Source organism: Camelus bactrianus, chromosome 1, assembly GCF_048773025.1.
Source record: "Camelus bactrianus isolate YW-2024 breed Bactrian camel chromosome 1, ASM4877302v1, whole genome shotgun sequence".
In the NCBI taxonomy this organism is placed as follows: Eukaryota; Metazoa; Chordata; class Mammalia; order Artiodactyla; family Camelidae; genus Camelus; species Camelus bactrianus.
The window spans coordinates 76,940,559-76,954,168 of NC_133539.1; the positions used below are offsets into that span (position 1 = coordinate 76,940,559).

The 13,610-nt window shown below is 43.4% G+C and overlaps 1 long non-coding RNA gene across 3 annotated transcripts in view; it reads left to right on the top strand.

Moving 5' to 3' along the window:
* Nucleotides 1–4,279: 4,279 nt before the first annotated feature.
* The window catches only part of LOC123614779 (uncharacterized), an 873,628-nt gene continuing 864,297 nt past the window's right edge, over nt 4,280–13,610 (top strand). For all 3 annotated transcript variants that reach the window (XR_012508318.1, XR_012508313.1, XR_012508314.1), the window contains exon 1: nt 4,280–4,524. This is a non-coding gene — a long non-coding RNA (uncharacterized LOC123614779). The remainder of the gene's footprint in view (nt 4,525–13,610) is intronic.

Genomic DNA, 13,610 nt, shown 5'->3' on the forward strand with positions numbered 1-13,610 from the left:
CCACCTGTCTCCACACCACCCTCTCCCAGCACCCCACAGCAGCTCTATTTTTTTCTGGGAAACCCACTTGCACCTAAAATACTGTTATTTTCAACACCAGAATGTAAATCACTCCTTAGCATTCCTGGGTAGGTGCAATCTCTGAGGCTTGCAATTACTCAAGTTATGCAAACAGCCTCTTTTTAAGATTTCCTTCGAGTCCCTACTGGGCTGCTAGGGGAGAAGAAGATGCTTTGTGGAAACTGGGCCTTAAAATTGCCTTGAAAATACATTTATAATTGCGTATAAAACAAAATGCGCATGTGAGCTGTGTGGTTTTATTTTTAATTATCTGTTTTTTAGTAAACATTCCACTAAGATTTCAAGAAATAAAGTCCCAGGGCCTCATAAATGAATAAATAAAATATGAGGCATAATAAAATCAGATGATATAATGCACATGAAAAAATGGGACAAGAGGAATATAAATGGAAAATATATATAGTCTTGTAAGATTCACATTGTGCTCCTTTCTGAAATAATTATCTCTGGAACATTATAAGCAAACAAGTTTTAGAATTTAGAAATGCACTCTTTGGATTTTGTATCTAAACATCAATGTATTTATATTTCCTTTCATTTTTATTAATTCACTGAAGCAGCCTTTAGCTAATTCCCCAAACCTAAATGTAGTCCACAGATGCAATCTCTTCATAAAGGAAAGAAATAGATTTGTATTTCATGATGTGGCTGTATTTTCCATGAGAGGAGTTTTGTTGCATTAGATTTTTCCATTCCTATGTAACAAAACAGCCTCAAAATCGATAAAACAGCAGCACAAATAATAAATACTATGTAGGAAAGTAGGTCACTCTGCATTAATTCATAGAGAAAATAGGTCTGCTCCACTAGGTCTGCTGCTGGTCTGAGAGGGGTAATTAGTGTCAGTCACTCCTTTAATGCTGGGAGAAGTTGTGACTGATTCCTGCCCTTCTTTCCTTTCCTCCTCCACTCCCCAGACTGTTGTGTCAGCAAACTCTGAAAAAACCAATGAAAGAGTTGTTTCAGCAGTTCTGAGAGAGATGGCCACGCGAACGTCTGGGGTTAATGGGACCGCAATTGCTGGTCCCATCAGACAGCGGCTGCCCGGCCTCGGAGGCTGTGTGGGAGCCAGTCCCTCACCTGGAGCCGCTGGGATGCTGCTGCCCTCTCTCCACCCGAGGAAACTTAGATCCAGATAGAAAAATAGGAGGGGGCATCTGACAATCATGTCTTCCATGTTTGTTGCTGGTGTTTACACGTCATCAAAACTTGGGCCAGTTTAACTGCAGCTTGTGGGTTTCATTAAAATATTTCTCTACTGAGCTAGCCGCTGGTCCTCAGAGAATCATCCTGGCCACTTTTTGTGGGTGGTGGGGAAGGATTTTTATTTAGGGAAAACTCTGATGTGTAAATCTGCCTATCTAGGGCAGGGGTTGCAAACTCATTATTGCAAGATGTATTTTGTGAAGGGTGCATAGTATTCTGAAGTATTTTCCAACGTTTAAAGTTCAGGGGATTTCATGTTGAAAGGAGCCAGATTTCTGGATATTCTTAACACATCAGAAAATCTGACAACGGGCCCCTATTCCTTCCTGGCAACAACTGGCTGGAGCTGGGTCTGGACAGGACTTATTAGATACACCCCTCGTGTGTGTGTCTGGCTCCCGGAGTGTTCGTGACTCCTGATTTAACCCACCCTGCCTGTTTCCTGCATGGCTGCCTATCTTCGTGTTTTTGGACCAGTGGTTCTCAAAACGGGCTGCATACTAGTCACCTGGGGAACTTTTAGGCCTTGGCTTTACCCGCAGAGATTTGGTTGTATTGGTCTGGAGTTGGGTAGCTTCAGCGGCACCTCAGGTGATGCTAATATTTGGCCAAGGTTGAGAAACCTTGGCCTAGGGAGAATAGAAACCTGGCATCGGTCATTGTCTCATGAGGTTCCAGGGGAACCATTGCTCAGCCTTGCGATGTCTATTAGGGAAATATCAACTTCCTTGGTTTTTCCAGGGAGAATTGATCTGGTTTTCTCTTCCTTTAAATTCATGGTTTTGTAGGGATTCATTGGGGGTCATGAAATGCACAGTTTGGAGCTGTTGATGGATCAAGGATCCTTTCAGTGGTCACAAATGCTAAGAAACACACTTTGGACTTTCCCCTCTCACAAAGTACTGTGTAGAGAGCTGTGGCCTCTCTCTCATGCCATTTCTCCCTCCCCTTACATTGCTTTGCTTCTGTGTGAGGTGGGCACTTTCTGGCTGAGTAAAGGGGGATGTGTCTATAGAGTATGTCATGAGATCAACCTTTTTAATGCCCATAAAAAAGACAGAATGTCAATTTAAAACCTCATCTGTCACAAGCATTTTCAGTCTTGCAGTGATTTATAAAATACTGTAAATTGCAGTCACACTGGCCCATAACAACCTGGAAGCTACTTCAATAGCAAAACTTTCATGGAAAAAGATGATCTATAGTTGGAATAAAAGTTGCAGAAAGGGAGCGGCGTTTAATAGGCAGGTGCTATTATCATGCACAAGAGAACATTTTCTCCGAAAGAAATGCTCTATCCCTCCCACCCAGCGCCCTGCACAAAGCATGGTGAGGGGAGCTCTGCGTTGCAGTTCTGTGCCTCTTACGAGCGAGGAAGAGTCGAGGGAGGATATGTCGGAAAGAAAAGGCAGGAGGAGAATTGGAGCTTTCATTTGAAATGAACCATCCAAGGTTCTCTCTGCTGTTCTCTACATTTTTGCCTGCAGACATTGCCTGCAGTCCTGGGGGAGAAGGCAGAAAGCTGTGCAGAATAGTCAGGGTGGGCCAGCTTGATGTGTATCTGGACTGGCAGACTTAAGACAGTTAAAAAAACAAAAAGCGTCTGTGTAGGGGGATGGTGAGGAGAGGAAGGAGATCAGTTGGGGCTACATGCCAGCTGGTTTTTGTACAAAAACTTTCATATTAAAAAAACAGTGACTTGAAAGCTTGTTGACAGAGAACAAGTTTCTCAGAAGAAACTTAACATTTAGGATTCCTAAACTGCTCTTTGAACACGGATTTGCTATCACCTTAGATTTAGATGTTATCAGATTCTAGAGAACTTGACCTCAGCAGGGATCTGGAGGCAGTGGTGGGGGGAGACCACAGACACAGAATTTTAAAACCAGGTGTTGCTGCTCAGAGGACCTGCGTTGCAGAAAGAGAGGGGCTCACCAGCCAGGGGCTGGCAACTGACTCATCCCAGTTTTTTATCACATCAAAGTGACAGGCTTCCTTTTATATTTGGTCTACCCTTCAAGCTTTGCCTTGTGGTCAGCTGGGGAGAAGGGCCTTCATAACACTCAGGTAAGAAAAAGGAGATAAAGGGACACTTAACAGGGAAGGGAAGATGAACTTGTAAGTTGCCAGGCTTCCAAAAATCTGTTTGAAGGGGGTAGATAATAAAAGGGGTACTGATAATGTACTTGAAAGGATGTCAAATATGCATTTGAAAAGAGGTCAAGTACACATTTGAAAACAAAGGGAGGCACAATATTTGTTCTGGAGAACAAAGAAAATCATGACATTGAAATTCTATACAGGGGTTATGACTGTACAAGGGAGTAAAATCTTACGGATATTTTTGGATAGTTGACTTTTTAATGAGACAAGAAATTCTGGGGAGGGCTGATTTCCTCTCATATCCACTTTTTTTTTTTTTTTTTTTAGTTTAAAAAAATTATTGTTGCTGGTTTATACATCTTTATCTTAGAAAAAGGATTTGAAGCAGCTGTCAATTCCAAGATTTATCACTTCCTGACACTGTACCAGGGTAGATAATAGAACCAAGGCTAAGATGATGATAAGAATCTCTTTTATTTATTTTGCCTTAAAAATGTTTGTATTATATCTTTATCTCATATCCTGTCATGATCATGGTAGTTTGACCCAGAGTAGGTGCTCAAAGAACACATTTGGATCAATGACACTTCCCTCATGGGCGGAAGGAAGTTAGGTTTGATTAGAATTTTGAAGGCACTTAATTATTTGTTGCAAACTACTGTGGAGATGAATTTTGTTATTTCCTCTGACGGTGTTAAACTTTATAGCAGGCCTGTCTTCCAGAAAGCAATGACAGTTAAGAAATCCCACCACACATTTGTATTTTGGAAATGGCTAACTGTTGTCAAAGAGAAGTTGCACTGGATGGAGTTAACCAGTCAAGGGGGGGTTTAGTCAAAACTGCTGCGATCAGGGAGAGCTTGACTTTGTCTCCAATACAACAGCGGCAGCTGGGGATTTATACACGAGAGACAAGAGGAGAAAGTTCCTGGGTGAAAAGCTGAGAGAAGTTTGGCTGGCTATCAAGGGTGGGGAGATCCTTGCAAAACTGACTTGGCTGAGTTCTTGTAAAACTGGGTCAGCAGTCTAACTGTGAGGCCTGGTTGAGAAGAGGGCTGAGGAGCCTGGCCAAAGTGCGGTCGAAGGGGGCTAGTTGTCACCATGAAGGACCATCTTGCTCTTGTTTGTTCTGAGGTAAAACCCACCCCCTCCTTCCTCATGATTCCTCTGGGATTGGCAGATTACTGTGTTGCTTACTTTCCTTCCATTTTTTTGAGACATTCCTCATTAATGAATCTTCTGGCAGTAGCCTGAATAAAACCATGTCCTTGGTTGGCTGGTGCAGACGATCTTTCCCAGTTTGGGTGCCATGTCTTGGGTAGGAGCGGCACCCTTGCCCTCGGAAACCTGTTCACTCCACCCAAGTACCGTGGCCTCTTGGAGCCCTTTGTGCTGTTTCTGACTGGCGTTTGGGGGTGTGCGTGGGGGCGGGGGGCACTCTGTGTGTGTTAGATTCTTGCCTTCCCCAAATTGAACCCTAAATAATATATTTTGCATGTAAATTGTCTTTGTCACAAAGAATTTGTTCTTTCCCCTTGTAAAAACAGAGATGCTAGAAAGAATTAGGCTTATTTGATATGTTACTATTGATGAACTGTATGGGAAGAGAGGTCAAACCAGAAGTGATACTCAGCTTCCTCTAGGTTGCACATGCCTGGGTGAAATGTTAATAACACAGATATTTCAGAAATTGCATGCTGTTGGAGAAATTCCCAGAGACTTGTCAGTGCCCTCGCTGTCCAGGATAGTTCTATTTACCAGAGGCCTGGGATGCTTCGCTTGATAATTGGCAACAACAGTGTAGTGCAGTCATAATTTTGGTTATTTTTTAGGCATTAATCTGGTTGCAACTTACATTATGGCAATTAGGGTGTGTATTCCTCTTACAAGGTATGAAGGTTTCCCCCCTGAAACCACTACATCGTTTAAACTACAAGCATTCATACATATACACATTTCTCAATAAATGTCCAATGGCAACTAGCAGACACTCAGGTGGACAGGTTTATATTCTATTGGTGAGGACAGACAACAGACAAGTTATCAAAAAAGATGAGTTACAGGTGATTTTTATAAAGAAAGAATGGCTGATGTGAGGTAGAATGAGAGGGATGGTTGGTCAGGGTGATCATAGGGGAGGCTTCCTGGGGACGCTCACAGGTGGACATCGGAAGGTTGCTGCCGAGCCGGCCACGCAGACCGCTGGGAGAGGAGCACGCCCACCTCCCCCTCGTCTCTGCTCCGGCTCCGTGTGGGGGGACAGTGCTTTGCATTTGCTCCACTTGCCCGCTGTGGCTAGTAGGCTGCTCTCGAGAATGCGCTCACCTTGCCATCAGTGTTGTCAACTGATCAGGAGGCAGCTGTATTTTTTTCCCCCAAATTTGTTTATACTGGTTGTGTTGTTTTGATTATGCAAAGAAATGAAATATGATTTTGAAAAGAGAGTCATTTCTATGAAAATTAACTGCAGTGGTATGGGAAAATTTTTCAAAAGGCAACTTTCTAAGTTTCTGCTATCAAATTAGGTCTGGGCAAGACAACTGTGAGAGTTGGAAAATTATAAAAATACAGGAGGATTTTGGATTTAGATGGCTTCGCAGTTTTTGTTTTCTCATGAATTAAAGAAATTGAAACTGGAAATATTCGACGGTGTGGTATACGAAAACAGATGATGTGGCACTATAAAAAGTGGACCTGCAACCAAAAAAAAAAATCTTGGCCCTTTATCAAATGACTAGAGTGTACGTTTGTTTTAGGTTAAAACAAAATGTTTAAGCTATGTATGTAATTTTATACACTTAACATTTTAACATAAGCTACCTATCATTTTTCCTTCCTTCTATTTCTCATGTTTTACCACTTATTTTTTCTTTTAACTGACTAATCCCTTCACCTGACTAGGTAAAGTTAAAAAAAAAATGAAACTACAGTATTATTTTTCTCACAAAAATGATATCATCTTGTTTATATTGTTTTGTAGACTTTTTTCCTGTCTACTACAGTATGAATACCTCTACGTCATAAATATATTTCTATAATACGATTTTGGATGCTATCATATTTCATGTGAATGGATCGTAATTTTTTTAAGCGGTTTATCATGGTCAGCTATTTAAGGGGTTCAAACTTGTTGCTACAATGATCAGCCTGATGCACACATTTGTGCACATCCTTAATAATTATTTTAAGATGAATTCCCAGGAGGTGAATTTCTGGCTCAAAGACAGGTGCATTTTTAAGACTTTTGATGTATACAGTTAAAATTTTCCTTCAGTAAGATGAATTGTCACATGTCTCTTTGGAGTGAAATGTTTCTGAAATTCTCGGAATATTTCTGAGGCAATTTGATCATCAGACAGTGAAGTCTGCTGTTAAAGGTGATGTGCCCACCCAGGGATACTGAATTCAGGCCACTCAAAGGACACAAGGACTAAAACAGTAAAACAGCACAGCAGCCCGTGCATCCCCAGCATTCAGCATTGTCTGGTGAACAGTTTGCTTTTGCCAGCTGAAGCCTTTATTTTGAGTGACAAATAAAATGTAATATAGTGTGAACCATTTTCGTCATAGGGGCCCTTCCTCTCTCTTCTCTGAAAGTACTTCCTGGCTACCTGCACCTTTCAATTTCAAGGTTGCCCATCAGAGAAGAGGTGCAACCGTGCTTGAAGGAGCCACCTCCTTTGTCAGCACACCTGGCTCTCTTCCTGATGATGTCTGTAGAAAATTTGTTCTTTCCTTTCCTTTGATTTACTGTGTGGTCACTTTAAATGTCATTCTTTAAAATGTCTCTTAGAGGCAGCCTGAGGGGGAAATAATTGCATTAGTTACAAACGCTGAGATGCAGCACAGGCCCCGAGTGAGGCACCACTCAGACTTCACGCCTTTTCCTGACATGGCTGTCCCTGGATGTCTTTTGAACTGATAATTAGGTTTCCAGGGTTTACGTTCTCATTAATGGCCTGGTACTGTCAAAACCCCCGTTGAGAGTGAGATTTATTTAAGGTAGAAATTAAATTCCAATGCAGAGTGTAGAGCCAGGAATTCCCGCCCATCACCCAGTGATAATGCTGTCTCTTGCCCCTCTGCGCTTTAAAACGGTTTAGTAAGAGCCTCTTTCTTGCTCCAGACTCAGATGCTGACTTCCAGATGTGGAAGTCTCTGTCAGTCAGCACTGACTGCATCTTTACTTACTCTGTAGCTTTGGGTGCAGGTGCCGGGTCATCTTTGCGAGCAGAAGGTCTTATGCATCATGGAGAAGGAAGACGTTGGCATATTGGAGGAAGCTCGCTTCTCTCTCGTGTGGGAAGCAGACCTAGAAACGGAGCCTGGAGCAGAATGTGACCTAGGCCAGTGGAGAGGTGGGCCTGAGGTTCTGTGGAAACACAGAGAAACAAGTGACCTCAGTCCTTCCCGGGGTATCAGAGCAGGCTCTACAGAGGAGGTGACCCTGCCTGGGACCCCGTTGCAGGGTGGGTAAGGTTTAGACAGGCAGAGCAAAGCATTACAGGTGGAGGAGGACAGGGCATTTGAGGACACGCTACAGGGACAAGCAGAGGGTAGGGTTGTTTAAGGAGACTGAGTAGGTGGCTGTTGGTGAAATGACCTGAGGGGACCAGGCGGGATCCTCTCTCCAAACTATTTGCCCTTACTGCCTTGACCACAGTCTGCTGTTACCTTCATTTAGTAGTTATTTTACAAATGGAAAAGTCATTCTTGTTTTCAGGAATCTATTTCTAGGGGAACAATACTGGCAGAAATGAAGGACAGTGGAGTTTTCTGCAGGGACCCAAGTTCTGTCGGAGTTGCTTTCCATGTCCTGTCCCACTGAGTCCACACAAGGAGTCACTGCTGTTTGGTTAAGGAAACAGAAGCTTAGTGGTGAACAGTTGTCAAAGGCCACGTCCCTGGCAAGTCTGAGGGAAGACCCTTCAGCAGTCTCTGCGAAGGAGTCTGCAGGGAGGAGGACATGTCACTGGTTGGGGCACAGGCAGGCACGGGGGCCTTGGGGACGCATCTGATGGCAGTGCTGGTGTTGGACTCAGCAGAGCCGATCCTGGAAATGGGACACGGGGCTAAAGAGAGGAGAGGTAGAAGGAAACCAGAGGAACGCGTCACACATCTCCCCAGGGCGTTTACTCATCTCTCTCTCATTGGTGTAATAAGAGGCTGTTGACTGTCTACGTCAAGGCAGGCGCTGAGCCAGGCACTGGGGTGACGAGGACTTGCTGAGGCGGGATCGTTACTCTTGTGGTGCTCACGGTCTTGCGAAAACATGAACACAAGTGCATCACAATTCCCTGTCCAGGTGCTCAAGCGCGGGTACACCCAGCGTACCTAGGCAGTAACACTGCTCGAAAGAGTCAGAGGACAACACTGAGATGGGCCTTACAGGGTTACCAGGGGATTGTCTGAGGAAGGCCAGTGCGGAAGGGTGTCAATTTGGTGGGGGGCAGTGTGTATGTGGAGCATGTGCTCAGTGTGACTGACAGAGGGTGAGGAGGTGCAGCAGGGAGTGATGGTGGGGCCGGGGTGGGTTGTGAGGGGCCTTGGGAGTGATTCAGAGGAGTGGATTTAATCCTGCTTGGTTTGGTTTTTAAGGAGGGAGCAATAGGATAGTCAGCCTAGTGACGATTTGGAGGATAGAGCTGAGGACGAAAGAGGTTGGAGGACAAGAATTTAAAGAGAAGGATATTACAATAGCTGTGGGAGGACTGATGAAGATCAGTAGCAGTGGGAAAAGAGAAGGGTATGGAATTCCTTTATATTCCTATAGATTTTAAAAAATCATAAAAGCAATTCATGCTTACCATAGAAAGTCAAAACAAACACATGTGTATCAAATAAAAAGAAGTCCACACTTCCTATCCACAATGAACTGGTATGAATCCTTTCCAGACAGCTCTTCCTACACACACACACATACACACACATGTACACACACACACACGTTGATATATGCACGTGCATAACCCACTTTTTGTGTGAGTCCAACATTGACCCTATCCTCTTGGAGCTCACAGGTGTCCATAGGTGCCCAGTTGTATGAATCTGATGCTCAAGGTTGGGGTTTGGGAGTCATCAGTATTTAAAGTGTAGAGTACATGTGATAAACAGGGTGAGGTCATATGGTGGGAGGGGAAGACCACCAAATATAGAACCTTCAGAAATATTTAATTTAAGGACTGGATAAGGAAAGACAAGACGAGAGAGAGAGAGAGAAACGGAGGAAATCATCAAAGTCTGATCAATGTCCAAAAAAAAGTTTTGAAAGCGAGGAGGGTGTGCTCATTAGTGTTAAATACTGCTGAGCCGTCAAGTCAGTTAAGGACTAGAGAGTGTCCATTGGATTTAACAACAAAGAATTTCTCAAATCTGCCCTCCCCACTGTGACTGCCTTAGTTCCAGCCTTCATCACTTGTGGCCTGGGTGATGGCCATCGCCTCTTAGCTGGGCTGCCAGCCTCTAATTGATTCTCTGTGGTGCTGCAGAATCACTTTTTCTAAAATAACTTTTCTGAACTGCATCAGTCCTCTTCTGAAAACTCCGCAATGGTCTCCAGGTGCTACAAGGTGAGGTCCAAACCTCTTAGAATGTTATGACCATCCTTAACCTTCACCTTTACCACTTCAACACGATTTAGGCTTCCACAGTGTTGAATGGTCTACACTTCTCTGAAAACATTGTGAGCTTTTTCACTCCTCTGTCTTTGCAATGTTATGTTTGCTGGGAATGCCCTTCCTCCTTTATCTGCCAAGCAAACTCCTATTCTTCCTTCAAAACCCAACTCAGACATCACCTCCTCTGGGAAGCCATCTCCTTGTGACTTCCTTTTTGCATATTTCACACAGCATTGTGGTTTTTGTTCTAGTTCTGTCTCCCTTATTACATTATACATTTTTTTAAGGCAAGAAGTGTTTCATACTGGTGTCTGTGTCTTCAGCCTTGTGTCATAATACCTACCACTTAGTGAGATGCTCAAGAATTGTCTTGAGATTAATTGTCCTCAAGCTATCATTAAAACTGTTAGTAAGTGGTGTCTTTAAAACAACCTTTGCAGAGGAATAGTTACCATTTAGTTTTATGACTTTCTGATTTTTCAGATTCTGTGATTTTTTTGGATGAAGAAACTGAGACCAAAAGATTTTTAAAGCTTATACAAAATGAAAATTAAAGGAAAAGTTAAAGGTCATCTAGTTGAGCCCTCTCACTTTGCAGATGAGTACAATCAAGCTCAGAGAGGCTAGGGACGTTGCTCCAGTGAGTGGGGGGTGGGGGGGGGGAGGCAGAGGCCCAGCTATGGCTCAGAAGCCGGTCTCTCTGGTTCTCACCTGGGTGCTCCTCAGTTAAACACTTGCCTGCACTTTGGTGTTGGATCTGGCTACTAGGTGTACCCCCTTTTCCCCTGGAAAGCCAGGCTGGCAGGGTTGATCCATCATTAGTGGACTCTGATACTGATGACAAAAGGTCCTTTAAAGCTCATTTTTACAGGGCATCCAGGAGCTGCAATTTTTTTTTTTGAAGTGAATCTCCTTTACTGTCAAGGTCTGGTCAGTACTTCAAACAGAAAGGGTTAAGTATAGGGAACTGATTATATGGGTATTGGAAATTTGAGGGAGCAAGAGGGGGTGACAGCATAACCTCACGATTAGGAACTTTATAAAGAAGCTATTATCCCTGAGAGCAGAGAAACAAAGAGAACTAGTTGTATTACCAAAGTCTGGAGCTTAGAGGAGAGGCCAGCCGGCTAGTCTCTGAACTCTCAAGGGATTGGTGACTTGGTCTCTGATGAGGGGGTGCTGTGTAGCTGGTGCTCAGATCTTGGGTGCCTCCAGCTGGAACTTGGATTTCTGAGGACATGGCCCAGATGGTGTCTGGATGGCTGAGGAGGGGGTGGCCCAGTGGGCAGGGGATACTAGTGTGGCTGGTGCTGGTGGTGCTGAGAGATGCTGGGGGCTGGAGCCTGCCTGCCCACTATGGTGGGAGAGATGAGGGGGTCTTGCTGGAAAGAGGAGGAGTGTGCTCCTCCTCCCCTCATCTCACTTTCTAACTGCCTGTCAGTGCAGAGTCCGACTGGAACCTGGGATCCATGGTTGGCAGAGTTCCAGCCTCATGGTCACAGAGCAGAGTCCAGCAGGGTGGGATTGGGGCTGAGATTATGGGTGAATAACCAGAATATATCCATTCACTCTCTCTGTGGGAGATAGAACCTTTGAATTCTTGTCAGTTCTCTGCTGTTCACTCTGAAAGACATAATTGTTCCTACCAAAGTCTCCTTAGCTATCTATAAGGAGAATCAAAAATAATAAATCTAATGAGTTTTAGTTCCAAGCGAAGTCTTTTGCTTTTTAAAAATTGGTGAATGAAAGACACCTTCTGTTGCCCACTTGGCAGTCTTTACTTCCGAGACATTGCAGTAGATTATCTTAATACCACCATTATTATCTCTCTGTTCACAGATTTTACAAGAACCTCTAAATCTCTTACAAGGAGTATTTTAAAAAGCAATTCCACAATGAGGAGAGACTAACTATTCTACTAATAGCACTAGAGCTTGGTTTCCTGAAAAGTGTGTGTGTGTGCATGTGTATATTTCTGTTACTTTCACCTTTTTTAGTTTTTCATTTTACATTTTTAATAGGTCTGATATATAATTAATGTACAGTATGTCTTAGTCTGTTCAGGTTGCTGTAACAAAAGTACCCTAGACAAGGTGGCTTATAAACAACAGAGGTTTATTTCTTACACTTCATGAGGCTGGAAGTCCAAGATCAAGGCTCCAGCAGATTTGGTGTCTAGTGAGACAGCCATCTACTCCCTGTGTCCTCATGTGGCAGAGGGATCCAGGGAGCACTCTGGGGTCTTTTATATGAAGGCACTAATCTCATTCATGAGGGATCCACCCTTATGACCTAATCACCTCCCAAAGGCCCCACCTCCAAATACCATCCCATTGGGGGTTAGGTTTCAACCCATGAATCTTTAAGGAGACACAGACATTTGGTCTACAGCACAATACCTTGCCTGTATTCATGCACACAACTTGACGTGTGTGTGGAGCTGTGAAACATCGTCATAAGAGAGTGGATATGTCCATCACTCCTACAAGGTGCCTCATGTCCTTTCATAATTCCCCCTCCTATCTCCAGGCCACCACCAATCTGCTTTCTGTCATCACATAGTCACAAATTAAGCTTCATAAACAAGTGGGAAAAATCAAATGGGTCAGGAGATGGTAGTTGCTCACCCAGACATCCATCCTCCTTTCTTTTTGAATGAATCCTGATTTATATCTTGGAGGGTGATGATATCTCAAGAATATTTTCCCCAGCCTTCCTTGCCACTGAGTATTGCTGTGTAACTAAGATCTCGCCAGTGAGATGCAAGCTGAAGTCTTCCGTGAGACTTTTGGAAAGAGTGTTTAAGAGGGGCTAACTTGGCTGGGAAGAAGGCCTTTTTGCCTTTTCTCCCATTTCTTTTCCTGTTGTGTGGAATGCATTTGTAATGGCTGGAGCTCCACCAGCCACCTTGGACTATGAAACAATCTTGAAAATGAAAGCCATTTAGTAAGTTGGTGGAGCAGAGAGATAAGCTTGCATTTCTGATGTCACTATGATACTTTCATACCAAACCTGCACTGTCTACACCTGAATTTATTTTAAGTATCATAAACTTCTAATTTTCTTAAGCAACTCTTATTTTGCTTTTATTTTTATACACTATTGACCTTCTCCTACCAGAAGCATCTCTACTTCTATGAATGTTTCTCATTAGCTTTCTCAGAACAGGTACAACAATGCCATTTGATTTTATTTCCATTTGAATTATATACCTGATGTAGATCCTCTTTTAAACTTATACATGTCACTTAACTTTGACAGAGAACGAGTCACTTTGCTGGGGTCAAGCCAGTCAAAAACATTAGCCAGCAAGTCATTCTAGCAACTTGATTCCCGAGGCTCTGACCTATCAGCTCCTCTGCCAGAATAAACTGCTATTCATTTAAGCACCTGTTGACCTTAAGGAAGTTTCATGACGCCTGGTACCTTCAGCACTTTCAAAGGCGGCCAGGCAGAATCCTTCTGTCACCCTTTCTCAATGTTAAGGTGAAGAAAGAACATAGAAACTACAAGCCTAGGTGGTAAAAGAGGTGTCATTAGGGCTAAATAGAATCTCCCAGAGACACTGTTCCTTTCTTGACATGGATGTAGGGTGTTTCCATT